The sequence below is a fragment of the Lonchura striata genome, chromosome 4, assembly GCF_046129695.1.
Source record: "Lonchura striata isolate bLonStr1 chromosome 4, bLonStr1.mat, whole genome shotgun sequence".
NCBI classification, from domain to species: Eukaryota; Metazoa; Chordata; class Aves; order Passeriformes; family Estrildidae; genus Lonchura; species Lonchura striata.
In genome coordinates, this window is record NC_134606.1 from 53,296,776 (window position 1) to 53,312,202 (window position 15,427).

Below are 15,427 nucleotides of genomic sequence, written 5' to 3' on the forward strand. Positions count from 1 at the left end.
CATCACCCCATTAAATACAGAAATGTGGAATAAAAAATGAAATCTAAAAAAGAAACAGACTTCCAGCAAAAGGTGTGGGGAAAATAGTAGCAATGTACATAACAGGGAAACAGACTAGGAGAATAAATATTTTGCATGACAAGACAGCTATGTTTTAGGCCAACAGCTCCTCCCTAACTATTAAAGACCTAACTAAAATGAAATTTTCTCTATGCCCAGACTGATTATAAGAGTATAATACATTTCAGCACATACTCAGCTGCTAGAGCAGTGTGTTTTGGCATCAATTAATCTCCAAAGAACTTGCTGCCTTCTTCACAATATTCTTTCATAAAGTCCAGATCAACAGAGAACATGTTTTAAAATTGCAGACAGTCCTGAATAAGAAGATACGAAGAAGCAGAAGGGCTTTTACTCCCTGACTGTCAGGTGCAAGTACCCTGCCTCCTTCTCTCACATCGCTGATTGACTGCCAATTTTATTTTAAAAGTACAACAAATCAACAAACAAAAAACATTTATTTTACTCACTTTTAAGTTAAATTTTTATTCTAGGTTTCTTTGTGTGTACTTTTTCGGCAGTAAGCAAACAAATTAAAGCTGTTCAGCTCTGATTAGCTAATAGTCTCAGTATGGCAGTTCTGCACATCTTTTCCCAAAAGCTTACCAGATTCCCTCTATTGAGATATCCATCTGTACTGACATGGAGACAAAGAGTTCTTAATCCACTTGTAGATTCTCTAACTTATACAAAGCTGGTCCTGTTCCTTTACTCTAGATAACATTTTGGGCATTAGTCATGCAGAGCACTTTATCTCTCCGTGGCACTGCACCAACCCTCCTGTAGCATCTCTGCTATTCAAGCATCTTATTGGAATAGACAGTGATGTAACACTCACTGCATAAGCTGAGATCACTGAACTTCTAAGTCTACTACTTCTCTTTTCACAAAGGTGATTCGACTCTTAAGAGAGCAGTCTTGCACTGGCCTAAAGTGAGCAGAAAAGGGAAGAAACCCCACAGGTCCCACTGCAATCAGCTTATAGACCAAAGTGCGATAACCTTTATCTTTGCATGCCTAACTGCTAATGCTGTTATGCGTTATTAAATTATCCAGCCCTGGTAGAATCTAACTCCAGTATTTAACTCACTGACTTCAAGCAGGCAGTGTGCAATGACATTTCCTGCTAGAAAACATCCCACAATTTAAATTGCAAAAATTGCTTGGGTGTGTAGTGTTTATGTTCAATGCTTCCACAAGGAATGTCCCAATACAGATGCAAAATCTGTATGCACCTATCTCATCATTAAGCTCTTAGTAACATCCAGATGGCTAGAAGAAACAGGCTGTTCTTATCACTCTTATTTTTCTATATTCATTTATATTTTTAGTATTTAACCATAATATCAACATCCTTGGTAAAGCCAAACATCTTGCAGTTCAATAGTTTCTATTATTTCTTCTACTGAAATAATTAGATAATCATCTATTTGGACATAAACATAGAACAACCCTACTGTCCTTGGCAGAGCTACTGCAGGCTCATAAGAGCCTAAATTTGAGACTAAATTTTATACATTATCAGTCCTCCCAGGACCTGAAGTGTCCCAAGTAGCCCCTGGTTGACCACTGATCCACAACATCATACCTACTTTGATACTAGAAATTGTAACATTATTTGTATATGCAATAGGCCAAGCCTGTGTTTTGAGATATCTGATACTCTACATCCTGGGGTGTATATTTTTAGGCTACAGACATGTTTTAACTTCTGTTAAGCTTCTAGGGCTACTATCCACAACACTATTCCAATAATTTTCTAAAAAATTGTACAAACAAATCAGATCTGATATTCAGGTAATTAAAAAGCTCAGGGTTGCAAATAAGAGATTTCAGCATAAAGCATTTTTTTAATTCCTCCTAGCTAATATGGAAATCCCACCTTCTTAATAAGCAGCAATTAGAACCATTTAAAAAAACTTTATAATTCCTTCTTCAGTCACAGGACTTAGCATTCTTGAAAGAACCTTAGCTGCCAAAAAAAAAAAAAAAGAAAGAACACTCTTTGTTCACAAGGTAAGTTTTCCAGTATAAGTAGACATAAAACAAAGCAGAGTTATTTCTCTGAATTAAGATATGACTAGAAGTATAGGCTTATGTGCAACGCTGCATTGCTTATATTCATATAAGCAATGCATGAATTTAGCAATCCAAAAATCAACTTAAGAACTTCACCTCTTCTCAGATCACATAAAACCTTCAGATAACATGTTAACTAAGACAGTGCAATAAGATACTAGAACAAAAGTAGAATTGCTGCCTTCTGAGGTGACAAACTGGATATTTAATTATACCTACTGAGACCAGTCTTTTGTTTAAAAAAATTCATTAGCTGCTTCAGCTTTTGAAAAAAAAAAAAAATCCTAACTATTAGGATTTACTATGGTAAAGCTTTACACAAAAATGGAGAGGATTTGAAATGAACTGGAGAGCATCATTAAGCAAAGAGAAGTACTAAAACTAAGATCTAAAAAGCAAAGTATGCTTTTATCTACAACTAACTTGAGTAGGTAAATGTTAACTTTCCAGCTGGTTACAGTAAGGTGCCTCTAACAAATATTCACCTGTCCTTAAGTGCCCCTTGAAGTAAAAGCACAAGAGACCAACACTGAAGATAATCTATGCTAATTACGGTGTTAAGAGTCTAGCTGTCTTTTCAAAAAATTAAAAAAAAAAAAACCACTGTCATGTAAAGGTAATCATTTTGCTGCACATAATTATCAAATCTGTAATTCCACAGGATTTTAGCACACTTTTAGGTACTTCACAGCACAGTGATTTATGTCCCCAGCTCTCAAATCTTGAGGGTAAAAAGAATTGCAGATACCTGGCCTACACCTGTTCTAAAGGCCAGAATTCAGAAGGAATCAAAAACTGTGTTCAATTCTGTGAAGAAGAAAATACTGATGACTGGAGTCTTTAATGCCATTTTTTGTTTGTCGGTACAATTTCCTGAATCTGCAGCGGACATTTCCCTTCAGAAACCTAATACCAGATTTAAAAAAAAAGTCTGACTCATTTGAATATTAATCTCCGGCCCTTAATTCATCTAAATTTCCTCATTCTTCCCTTTCCTACTCCATCTTTTAACTCCAAGTGGGATCACTGGAAATGACATCCTTGGACAGGATGGGGGCATGATGCACCAAAAAAAGGACACTCAAACCTGCAAGAAGCAGTCCAGGCAACTAACACAGAAGGATCAGCAGGAATCCGGAGCACACATCATACTCACATCTCACCAAAGACATGACACTAAAGCAGGGAAGCACGACACTAAATCTATGCCTGTAATTGGCAGCTGGAGGTGAGGAGACTCTGTAGCAGCAGCAGTTCTGGTTTTAATGTATCAGTGAAAAAAGAGCACAGGAAAGAAGCATTTCAGTGCTTCTCAAGTGCTCAGGAGGAACACAGGTTAATGTGCTTGGTAACAAAACTGGGATTTAAACAGAGTTGTGCTGCCTCCTCTACTGCCGAAACACAGAAACTCGACTGCCGTACATGGGTGTGGTCTAAGACAATGTTGGCTGTTGCTACTGAGTTAACTTACTTGGCCACTCAGTTAACTTACTATTAAGCAATATGTTAATTGCTAATTAATCCATTAACAAAATAACAATCAATTTCTACACAAGTTCTCAGGTGTATGTACTCACTATCTTACTGCGAACACAATTCAACGCTCATGGATATTGGCTTTTCCTTTTCCCTGACTTACGTGTGGGATGTGAAATTTATTGCATTTCCTAACTCCTGTAATCTTACTCATTTTTCCATAATTTAAAGCACTTCTGTTTACCATATCAAGACAACTTTATTCAATCACTTTAAGAAAAGCTATTTGCCAGAAGTCCAATATGCTTTTGCTAATTCCATCTTCTCTGCCCTTTAATTTTTTTACACATCTCCAAAATAGGGAAATGCCAACTTCATTAGACTCCTCGAGCTCACTATTTGGAAATCACCACGCAAATGCTAATCACTGCTAGTTTGAGGCACACTATGAAAAATATAGCAGTACTAACTGTTTTCCAATTAAAATCTTAATGGGCCTAAAATTATATATGAGGCAAGACTTCATGGTGTATTCTCAGAGAAGAGATCTATTAAGAAATATACAGGGTGGACTCCTCCAGATAAGAGCTATCAAGAGGAAGGACAGTGAAAGACGGCACCTTGGACAATCATCTTTACAACAGGAAATAATGAGGTGTAGCAAGACACACTGCTCAGCTGGCCTGGCTGTCCCCAACCACTCCCACCCACATGTCTGTACAGTTCAGCTTTTCCAGAAGCACTTTACAAATACTAATTATTGCTTTCCTGGGCTGGAAAAGTCAAGCACTGTGTGAGCACTAAAATGTTATTGCTACAGAAAGGAGGTGGGAAATGTTTTAAGTAGCTGAAAAATATATGCTCCTTGTTTTAATAAAGCATTATTTATTCTTATAGCAGAACAGGTATTTGTTCCTAAGTTTTAAGCCACCTTTACTTAAAATACAGTTCACAAAGAAAAGTAAATTTTAAAAAAACAAACCTATTTCTAAAATCACTACTGCAGAAATCCTGACAAAAACATTTATTCAAACTGAATATTCAGTTTTCACCAGGCAGTAATAAATACCTTTCTCACAGAAATCATGCATACAAAAGATTTGAAGCTTATGTAAATATGTACAGTCTGAACAGTATATATGCACAAACACAGTGTGAGTTACATTTGTGAAGAATTTCTTCCTGTTAAAAAGAAAACGGAAGTAATGCTCACTGTCAGCTATCCATTTGACACTGCTTTTTCTCTGAAAGCTTCTGCAGGTATCCAGCTGAACTGGTTAATTCCAAAGAGCCACAACTGTCCAGCTGTGATGTGGCAAAGGAAGCAGCATTCAAAGTCAGCAGTTCTACTGTCATCCCCTAAAGACAGTATCAAGCTCCTAGCACACAATCTGTTCATGTACACCCAAAATATCTCTTCCCTTGAGGCCATATTTCTCCATTTCCTCCTCACAGGCCCTTTAATGCTGCCCCTCTCTAGCTGTTTCACTCACTGTCCACACTCTTCCATAAGGGCACATGTCCATTTCTCTCACAGGCACCACCAATGTCCTGATAATTCCTCTTTTGCTATAACCTGAACTAGGGCACTGAAGATGATGTTCCAAACCAGTCCCGGAGTTTATCCTAATTTATCATGACTGGACTGAAACAAGGACAGTCCTTGGAGCAGGGGAACCCCACCAAAATCCCTCTGTCACCAAAACAATTACAAGCAGCCCCTCAACCAGAAACCAGTGCTCCCACTATGGTCTCTTCCTACGATATGGCATAACAGCAGTTTTAGCTGATGCACAAACGGTAGCCTTTAAACACACCCTTTACTTATAATATCCTAAATACATCAAGCTCAGCTTTGCCACAGATGCTATTTTGTGGTTACATCTTTGTTATTTCATGAGCACAGATTAAATATTAAATAATATTTTAATAAAAAATAAATGGATGGCGCTTTACACTTCAAGTCATTAAAAAGTTGAACTTCTCTCTATGTCATTAGCTGTATATGTCTGCTGAGTCTTTAATTGTGTTTTGAAGAAGAAGAAATCACAGACATGGAAACCACATGAGAGAAATGGCCTCAATCCAACATGAAACCATGTATAATCCTAAACTACATAACTCAGTAGTAGTTTAATGATAGCTTGTCTAATTATATCTTACAACACTTACTCCGCAATAGTATAGCATAAAATCAGCTCTCACACATACATATTCATACACAAACACGCAACACCTACATAAAGAAAGCATTATGTCTTTGCTTATACACAAGAACATCAGAAGTCCATAGTCTGCCAACAAACATACCATGTGTCCTCCATACACTTTATCCCATGAAATGCTTCCATTACAAGCTTCTGAAATATCCAGCTGCAGCAAAGTTAAGGACAAGATACAGTATTCTTCAAGTACCAACATACTTTTTCAGGTTTGTATCAATGTTTGACTATAATTCTCAGCACAAAAATTTATTTCGAAGTATGAAGAAATAAAGAAAAAATTATCGTATGCTAAGTTCCAAAAAATACAGTGCATCATAGAGGAAGTAAATGAGAGAGATCTGGTTAAATCAGGATGTGTGCATGGGACAGCTAAGATATAAGACTGGCAATGCTTTTTACCTTGCACACATGTCCATTTTCTGTAGGTTCAAATGTACAGGTACCATATTTAAATATCCACTAGAGTCAAAAAAAATATCAATATGGTCACATGTTTATAGTAGTTTCAAGATATGTACTGACTGCATGAAGTTTCTTCAAAAACTCCAGGTTAGCACTGAACCCATACAGAAACACAGATTTGATACACTAAGATACAGCAAAGTATAAATATTTCCCTCTTTAATCTCCAGATGATAATGAACTTTATTAAACAGATGCCACCCATCTTTCATTTCAGTTAGCTGAAAGAACCAATTAGAGGCCCATTTTCATAATGAAAATGTGAATATAATGTGAAGCTTTGTCTAACAACAGGCTTGTACGGCAAAGCCTAAGCAGAGCTAAGCCATAGTCTCCAAGGGCTCCTCCCAGCACAGATGCTAATGTGGGACAGTGACTGACTAACTGCATCCATTCACAGATGTAAAAGGCAAAAACCCAGCAGATAACATGGAGAGAAGTTGCATGAGAGAGAAGTCATGAGTTGGAGAGAAGAAACAGAAGTTTTAGTTAGAAAAATCCATAATCTCTCAGCTCCTGAATTAGCAAGATGCCTGATCTTTTCCAATATTCTCAGCAAGGCAAGGCTTTTAAGCATACTCATACTCAATGGCATTGCAAGCTGCTAGAAAAAGAAAACACACTCATGCCAGCAGGAGAAGCAACCAGGAGCACTGGCCAGCCATGGGACCATCCAGAGGACAGCCAGTGGGCTGCACCAGGCACAGGAGACACTTCCATCTGGCCTGTCACCGCAGGAGATGCAGAACAGCTGCTCGGGGATCACACACGCAAGGCTGAACACCTCCTCTCAAGCACAGTCTAGCACACAACATAGATGCCACTTTCACAGTGGTCTGGGGAATCACATCTGCTGCCAAGGATGGAGGAAAGCACTTTTCAGGTCCTGGATCCCTCTTTACCCCAAAAACATGAGCCATCCTATCCCTCAGGCCACATCAAAGTAAGTTCCTCCAAACAGATTTTAAGCCAAATTGAACTCACTCTATTAGGCTTATAGAAAACAGCCTTCTATGAGAAAATTAGCTGTATCCATATTTATTTTTATAAGTCCCATGGAGACCAATTAAATTAATTAACCTCTCTCCATCATCTTTTCTATTAAGTCTGTCCTCATGTGTAAGAACATGAAGATGGAAGAGGCTAGATCATTTCCCTATTCTAAGCTGTAAAAAAAAATTAACAGAGATTAATCAGCACACACAGCAAAAACTCCTTCCATTTTAAAATATTTTTAACAGAAAATACCTGGGCTCTCCTAAAATAATTACTTTTTTAATCCATCCATCACAGAGTTTTAAAATAAAACTTACCATACGATTGTGTGGATCCCAGGAATAATTCTACTATTCTCAGATTTTAGGGATGGAATAACCAAGATAAGCAGGTTCCTAACTCTTTCCTATATAAGTGTCTACACAAATTAGTTCCTTCAGATTCCAATTCCAGACTTTATAGAAGTACTTTTTCGTACTTACAACTACTATACACCATTCTATTACAAGAGCCTTCCTCTCAACTGCACTTGCACTTCCACATTTGTATTCATCAAGTTCTTTTTTTTTTTCCTGTTAAGTCAAACAAGCAGACCTTTTTTAACCCTTCAGGGTAAAACATTTTCTGATTTTTGAATAAGCGTCCCTCATTTTCTTTAAATACTCTACAAAAGGACATCCTATTTTTCTATGTAAGAGACCAAACTGACTAGTTCCAGAAAGCTTCACTAACAAAATATACAGCACAAAAAACATCTCCTTTATTTCTGCTCAGTATCCCCCAATGCAGAGACACACTGTAACCCCATCCCCTGTATGACAATGGGATTGGTGACCCACTACTTCAGTGAGTCACTGATTTTCTAATGTAGTTTAAGAGTGACCTAAATCTTTGCTTTCTATTCATTCAATGTGTCATTTAGCTTATTAAAATGAACCCTGTAGAAGTGAGTTCATCTTATTATGCAGCACAGATCACTCTGAAATTGAATTCCTCTTATTATGTATACATTAACAACCTTTTTGTTCATGTAGAATCTCAAAGTTTATGAAATAACTTTTGAAAATAAGTGATGCTAGTCATGATCATGGTGCTTTTCACACCTCTATTAAAGGGTCAAACTGCGACACACACTATATAAGAAATTAAGGGAGATCAGATGTAAAACACAAATACTTCTAGAGAGAGGATTTTTTCTTCCTGTGAATAGAGTTTAGAGTCCAAAACACCATTAGCTGTGAGAAATCTTATGTTAATCTGAAGTCATGTTACAGAATCTGAAATTAATTCAGCTGCCAAGAAATTGCTGCCATCATTAGATATGTTTAGCCATGTGGGACAGTGGATTATCAAAGTTCAAAAAACAAAAAGAAGATCAGCAGCATTCCCTGAGCTCACAGAATAAGATTGTTAGCTCATACAATTTGCATTACCTTGGGCACTGCAGACATAGCCAGCTCTCACAGAGACTTCCAGTTCTACATTTCTACAGTTTTAATCACTTTTGAGGGTGTGTTGTGAAGGCAGAACTTGGATCTGGAACAGCCATCCCTATGATTGTAGTAGATGGGGACAGGCGAACGGAAGATCCCGGGATGTGACGGAAAGAAAGACCCCCCCTTCCCCCTCTCCTCCTGAAGCACGTTATCCATTACCCCAAAGAATGTAACCACACCTAACCCAGTAGTTTTCCACTCCTGACTAACCCTAGAGACCCTACCAACCCCTCCTGACGTAGCAAAGTCCCCCAAGACTATTTAAACCCATGAGATAAGATAATAAACGCTTTCAACCGTCCACCACACTGGTGTCAGTGTCTGTTGTTAGCCCGAGTAGCCCGGGCGAGACCGGGCTGCCATGCTGTTCCTTGTAACCAGGTCACCTTGCCTTCCCTGAAGGCAACATATGATGCAGCCAGGCCACACACCCATCTCATGCACATGCAAAATCTTATCCTCAGGAAGAATGTAAGATACCAATCTCCCCCAAAATATTATCCTTCCATTTTCATGCCAGAATTTCTACATACATGGTAGCACTCATTGGACTGAAGTGATCAACTTGTCCTGCATTCCCTTTAGAACATACATGCTTTTACCTATCAACACAAATGAAGATTCAAGTTTACACACCCATTGCATGAAGAACATGTTAAATTCTTTTGTTTTTTTAAACTGGCTACAGCTTCTTTCATTTACTGCAGCCAGTGGCAAACAATAAACAAAAATAAAGTATTTTGAGCATAAAAAAAACTACCAATACCATTTTTCACACCACAACTGATCTAGTGTATACATTGTGGAGGCAAAAACCTTTAAAACTTGATCACTGTGTCATCATGTTTTCTAAGAGCACTCTTTCCTCCCATCAAGTTGTGTGAATAACTCCAATTAAGCCCAGTCTTTTCTCTGAAAGTCACAACTTTATTATAATGGATTTCAATCATAAAATTAAAATCTTTTAGGTCTCCATGCCTAACTGTACCCAAGCAGTAACATCAACAATTTCATATCTTGAACTAATACTTCATTTCATTATAGCCTGAGGGGTGGAAATAACAGCATACCTGAAACATCTATCATGAACCAAAAAGATTAGAAAGAAAAATCCAAAGATTTCCGCAGGAATTGAAGAAATTGTGCTTTAAATACACTTTAAATAATTAAAATATTTTGCTGAATTATTCATTGAATGTTTAAAAATACAGGGATTAGCTCTCAAATTTGGTCTCTGTATATTATTTTCTTCTCCATCACTTGCCTGATCTGTACTTTCTAGGGAAGAGTCCTGAAAACCCACTAGCAGCCTGAATTACTTTTGGATTTAGGGAGACCTTAACCCAGCTTTTCAGTAATGTTAGTGTTTTCTCTAGCTTTAACTAGCTTTAATAACACTGTTTGTTACACTCAGTACATTAACAAAATGTGATTTAGATGACGCATTTCAGCATGAACAACATTGTTGTAAATAGTGCACCCTCCTCAGCTCTCCCAAAGACATCATTCTGCTCCTCCACACAGTCATTAAGTAATCCTATTCCTTTCAACTACACTAATTCATGCACACCTGAGAGCAGGCTAGGAGCTGCAGGAAAGCTATTGTCCTGCTAAGAAGTACATGCTATATCTAACCCCTCTTTCTGTGCTTTCAAATCTAGACAGATCTCCCCAAGAGAAAGAAACAGTCAAGTGTCAAATGAGGACAAAGGAGGAGTCTGATCCAGAGTGCACCCAAAGGGTACAGTTATTTACATGGCAGGGAACTGGAGATGCACTCAGCTAACAAGGGTAGGCAGTGCAAAACCATTCCACAGGAACTAAAATCCCAAGCATGAGGAACAGGAAAGAACACCATTCCCCTTGTTAGAACAGACCCACAAGATCTCCTCCCTGTGATAACTCCATTGCAAGCTGTTGTGAAGAGGTACACAATAAGAAGAAGGTCTCAAATCCAAAGCTGCTAGGTTAAACAGCTGAAGCATAGGATATGAGGATCTGCACTGTCCTGGTCCCACATGCTTCTCCATTTGAACAGAGTCCAAAAGAGAGACAGAAGGTAAAAACAGCCTAAGAGGCTGCTAGCCTCACATAGGGAGGCTGTCTAGCCTCTCACAATACATCCTTATAGTGAACAAAGGGTAAGCACCAGGACAGATGGCAGAAACTTTTAAAGCCTACCGTGGCTTTTTTCTCCTTTTTAATCAGATGTAGCTGCAGAGATGAGCACAACACAGTAAGCAGTTTGAAGATTACACTGAAATTCAGCTCTGCATGTATCTACTCCTAGGCAAATAAACAAATACAAAATATATTCTGTTTCATCTCCAGCCAGGTTACGATTTCAGTTTCCATCAAACCTGACCTCCTCAGCAAATGCCACTCCACTGGCAATCCCTCAGGGCATTATAGGGACAAAGTGAGGCATGCAGACACTCTAATGTAGTGTTGAGGAATACACTTGGTGCAGGTAGCTCGGCTTGCAACCTGCAGGTTGAGCTCTGCATGGAACAAGAGGCTGTGAACTGCCAACCCTTGTTTTAACAAAGAGCATGAAAATGGGTGACACCAGCCAGATGGATGTAGACTGAGAGGGTGGCAGGAGCTGAAGATTCAGGAAGCAAAAATAACTCCTGAAATAATTTTATCTGTACATATCCCAGTGACTAGTGTCTTTCCCTTAATACCACAAACATATGAGAATATTACTTTGTTCACTAATATAGACTTAGCTCTAAGAGCATACTTTGAGATAAGATTGTAGGACAGGGAATAAAGAGAATCACATTTTGCTCATAATAGTTGGCAGAAAATACCTCTGGCTTCTATGTCTCACTTTCAGCAGACCCTGGATAGTTGTGTATAATTACCTTCTCCTGAGACAGTGCTGCCTATTTATGGGATATTGCTCTCTGGGATGCAAGAGATGAATAATGTCTCAGTTGTCATCATGATGTCTCTTAAGAGGACTTTCCAAGACTAGTTCTTCCTCTGAGTTATTCCAGGTCTGAGTCAGACCTTCCCATTTACATTTCCAAGAAAACATTCTTGGAGTATTTTTTAGCGTTTCTGTAATAATTCCCTTTCTTACAGCAGCCTCAAAAATCAGAGCTAAAGGAAGCTACTCCAGAGATGATCACTAATGCCAAAAAAAAAAACCAAAATTAACTACTACTACTTCCAGCTAAATAAATACAAACATTACCGTCCTTTATACCAACTGTGTTTGTAGTACAGGAACACATACAACGAAGAGTTGTAAAGAAGACAAGAACCATCCTGAATAATTAGGTACAATGTCTTTGCTATCTGAGCTTTTTCAGTTCATTAATATTTCACTTTTATATATTCCTCAGCTGCTTTTACAACATGTTCCTTTCTCTCCCTCTTAAGTATGAGCAAGGAGAATTGTTTGAAGTAACTAGAAGACCTTGCCTCACAACCCCACCTCTGTGCCCCCTGAGAGTTTAACGCTTCAAGTGCAATATATACTAGATAGAAAAACACATCTAGCATAGAAAGGGATAAGAGAATACTCCAGGTCTCCTTTTTAGTTACATTCAGCTATAAGTAATATCTGTGTGCAGTAAGAAAATAAAGCATACTGGCAGTTTGTCTATGCCAAGACACTTACTGCTGTCTGTCCCAGAGGAGAAACAGAGACATAAAGCTGGGAGGGAGGAGGAATCTCTTCTCTGTGGAAAAGCAAAATAACCCCGTTCCTTTGCAAAACAACTTGCAGCAACATCCCTTCCTTGCCAAAAGTCAAAGACAACCTCTTTAGCTAGGAGGAGCAAAACAAAAAACTGCCTAGAGGAAATAAAGGATTTCCATGAACCTCTTCCATATAAGCACTACCATCACCATCTGCCCCACTTTTTCATCTTGCCATGCGATTTTGGAAAGCACATGCAGCATCCTCCATCTCCTGCCTCCATATCCATGGCAAAGGTCACACATGACCGCCAGTGGCCGGGCCCTACCCATTCCCATTTCTGAAACCACTTATTGTCGTTTTCACTGGTTAATTGCAGACTGCTTAACACACGCACACACTGAGGGAAAGGCGGGGAAAAGGAAAGAAGAAAAGCCAAAAACATAAACAAAAAAAGGATGGGATTTCTTCCCCGTCACCTGCAGCAGCGCGGTCGGAGCGACGGCCAGCGGGTCACCAGGCAGCGCCTGCCCGCGCCGTGCCCCCCGCAGGCCGGGCCCGACGAGCCCCGCGATGCCCCCAGGCCACCCCGGCGGCACCGCGGCCCCACCGGCGCTGCCGGCTCTGACACCTGCGGCCGCTCCGCCACAAAGCCGCCGGTGCCGCTGTCCCCGCACCGCCCGCCCTCGCAAACCCCCGGCGCTGCCGGAGCGCGGCTGCCGTGGATCAGCGCGGAGCTGCGGCACCGGCAGCCCCACTCCTCCGCCGCCCCCACCGCCGCAGCCACGCCGCGGGTCGGCGCAGGGCGCCCGGCGGCCGCCGCCCCGCGGGCGGCGAAGGCGAGGCCAAGGCTGGGGGGCCGCCCGCGCCCCGGGGCGACACCCGCCGGATCACCTCGGCACCTGCCGAGTGGGGCCGCCCGGCCCCGCCGCCCCGGGGCACCCGCACCCCGCGGCGCCCCGCGGCCCGGCCCGGCCCCGCCCGGCGATGCCGCCCGGGAGGGACGCGTTACCTGGCCGGGCTCCTCCAGAGCCCGCAGCGCTCGCCGCTTGCCGGCGGGGGCAGGGTCCCTCCTGGCAGCGCGGCGCGGCTCCGCCCCCGCCCCACTGGGTCGCCGTTCCGCTGCGTCGCCCCGGCGCGGGGAGAATAATCCGTGCGGAGCGGCGCTGTCCCGGTCTGTCACTGTCAGTCCGTCCGCTCGCACGTCATGTTGCGGCCGGTGTGTGTGTCTGCGTGTGTGTGCGCGGCGGGCGGGGAGGAGGGAGGCGGCAGGAGAGGAGGGAGGGATGCGGGGGCGGGCCGGGGCGGTGCTTCGCGCGTGTGCCGGTGCGGGCCGCGTGTTTCCGCGGCGCGGAGCGGGGCTGCCCCGCTCTCTGTGTGTCTGTGAGCGTCTCTGGCTGTGTGCGTTTGTGTGTGTGTGTGCAAGGGATGATCAGTGTGCACTGTGTGCGGGTGGGCTGGCTGCGTGTGCGCTTCCTCGGCTCTGTCCGTGTGTCTCCGGGCGGAGCAGCTTCCCCGGCCTTCTCGGGCGAGAGGCGAGCAGCGGAGAGGAGAAAGTCCGAGTTTCCCCCGGAGGAACTCCGCTCCCTCCGGTGTGTTTACACTCACCATCTGCTCAGGGACTTATACGTATTTTTCTCTTTCGAGAAAGGCGGCAGAGTCCTTTGATTTCACTTCCTCGTCCTCTTTTCCAGAGATGCCTTTTGTAATTATTTCCCAGTTGCTCCGTGGCCATCCCCGTGCATTGCTGGTCCTAGGGAGGGAATGAGGAAACGACATTTGAGAAGCGGCGCCACACCAAGGACAGATCTCAGCTGCACCAGTCTAGGAGCCGGAATGATTTCCCTGGAATATCGGGTGAGGGCAGAGGTCAAATACATGGCGTTTAGACGTAATGAATTAAGTTCCTTATTCAGTTCAGAAGGAAAAGGTAAAACAGAGAAATAGCCGTCTTCTCTGTGACTAATACTTAAGGAATATGACTGAGTTTTCATACTCTGGGTTTTTTTTGCCAATTTATACAGGGTCTCCCCTGTATCACCCACCAAAATGAGCTACCTTGCCTCATTAAGAACAATTGAGTAAAGTGAGTGATGACTCAAAAGTGACAGGCTGCAGATACGTGCCCTGTCCTCTCATACCAAAAAATAACACGCATAAAACTACTTGCACTGAAGAAACACACGGACTTTGCAGACTTCGGTCTAAACAGGAATAAAGGGTGTTCATTCTGTAACATTAATGCTTATGCCACAAGTGCAACACAAAGAACTTTCAACTATAAGGCTACAGAAAAATGCAGATCCAGATTGGAGTCAAAGAGTTTTGAAGAATTTTGAGTAAAACATATTTTGACAAAATACAGCTACAATTTAACAGCAACAATGAGGTTCCACTGAAATTCTGAATAAGAATTCTGTGAAAGTGCAGAGGTCAGTGTCATACTTGGTATGAAAGTAACAAGAAACTGAATGCTTATGTCTTTACAAAACTAAACTTTCAAACAAGTGAGTTCACCATACCTAATTCTATTTAAGTACAACTGTCAATCTGTTCAACATGTTCACAAGATTGCTCAATGAGATGTGATAACCAAATTTCAAGGTGTTTCTTTTTCTTCCTGGGCCAGATAATAAACCTAAACCAGATAAAATATTTTACAGTCACAGAAGAAAGTTTGGCATATGCAGCACATAGCAGCACTGCAAAAAAATGCTATGTGGAGAGAAACATTTTTAGTAGCCTATCATCTGCATTTAAAAGGCAAAAGATCTCATGTGACACAGCCCCAAGAGTGTTCATTATTGAAAGTACCTACCTTCACAATGTGGGAATTTCAAACGAGGGTATGCAGTAACCAGATGACTGAGTGGTGGTTCATAACCTGCAAAGTATTTAAGCAACTGCATGGGCATGAGTCATCTCAATAAAGATGAGCATATTTGTCACAATTAAAATTATGGGCCTACTTAGCCACT

The 15,427-nt window shown here is 41.4% G+C and overlaps 1 protein-coding gene across 2 annotated transcripts in view; it reads right to left on the reverse strand.

Moving 5' to 3' along the window:
* The window catches only part of CCSER1 (coiled-coil serine rich protein 1), a 628,033-nt gene extending 614,344 nt beyond the window's left edge, over window positions 1–13,689 (reverse strand). For both annotated transcript variants that reach the window (XM_021550301.2, XM_021550303.3), the window contains exon 1: window positions 13,462–13,689. The gene's annotated coding sequence lies outside the window, so the exon portion shown is untranslated. The remainder of the gene's footprint in view (window positions 1–13,461) is intronic.
* Window positions 13,690–15,427: the final 1,738 nt, after the last annotated feature.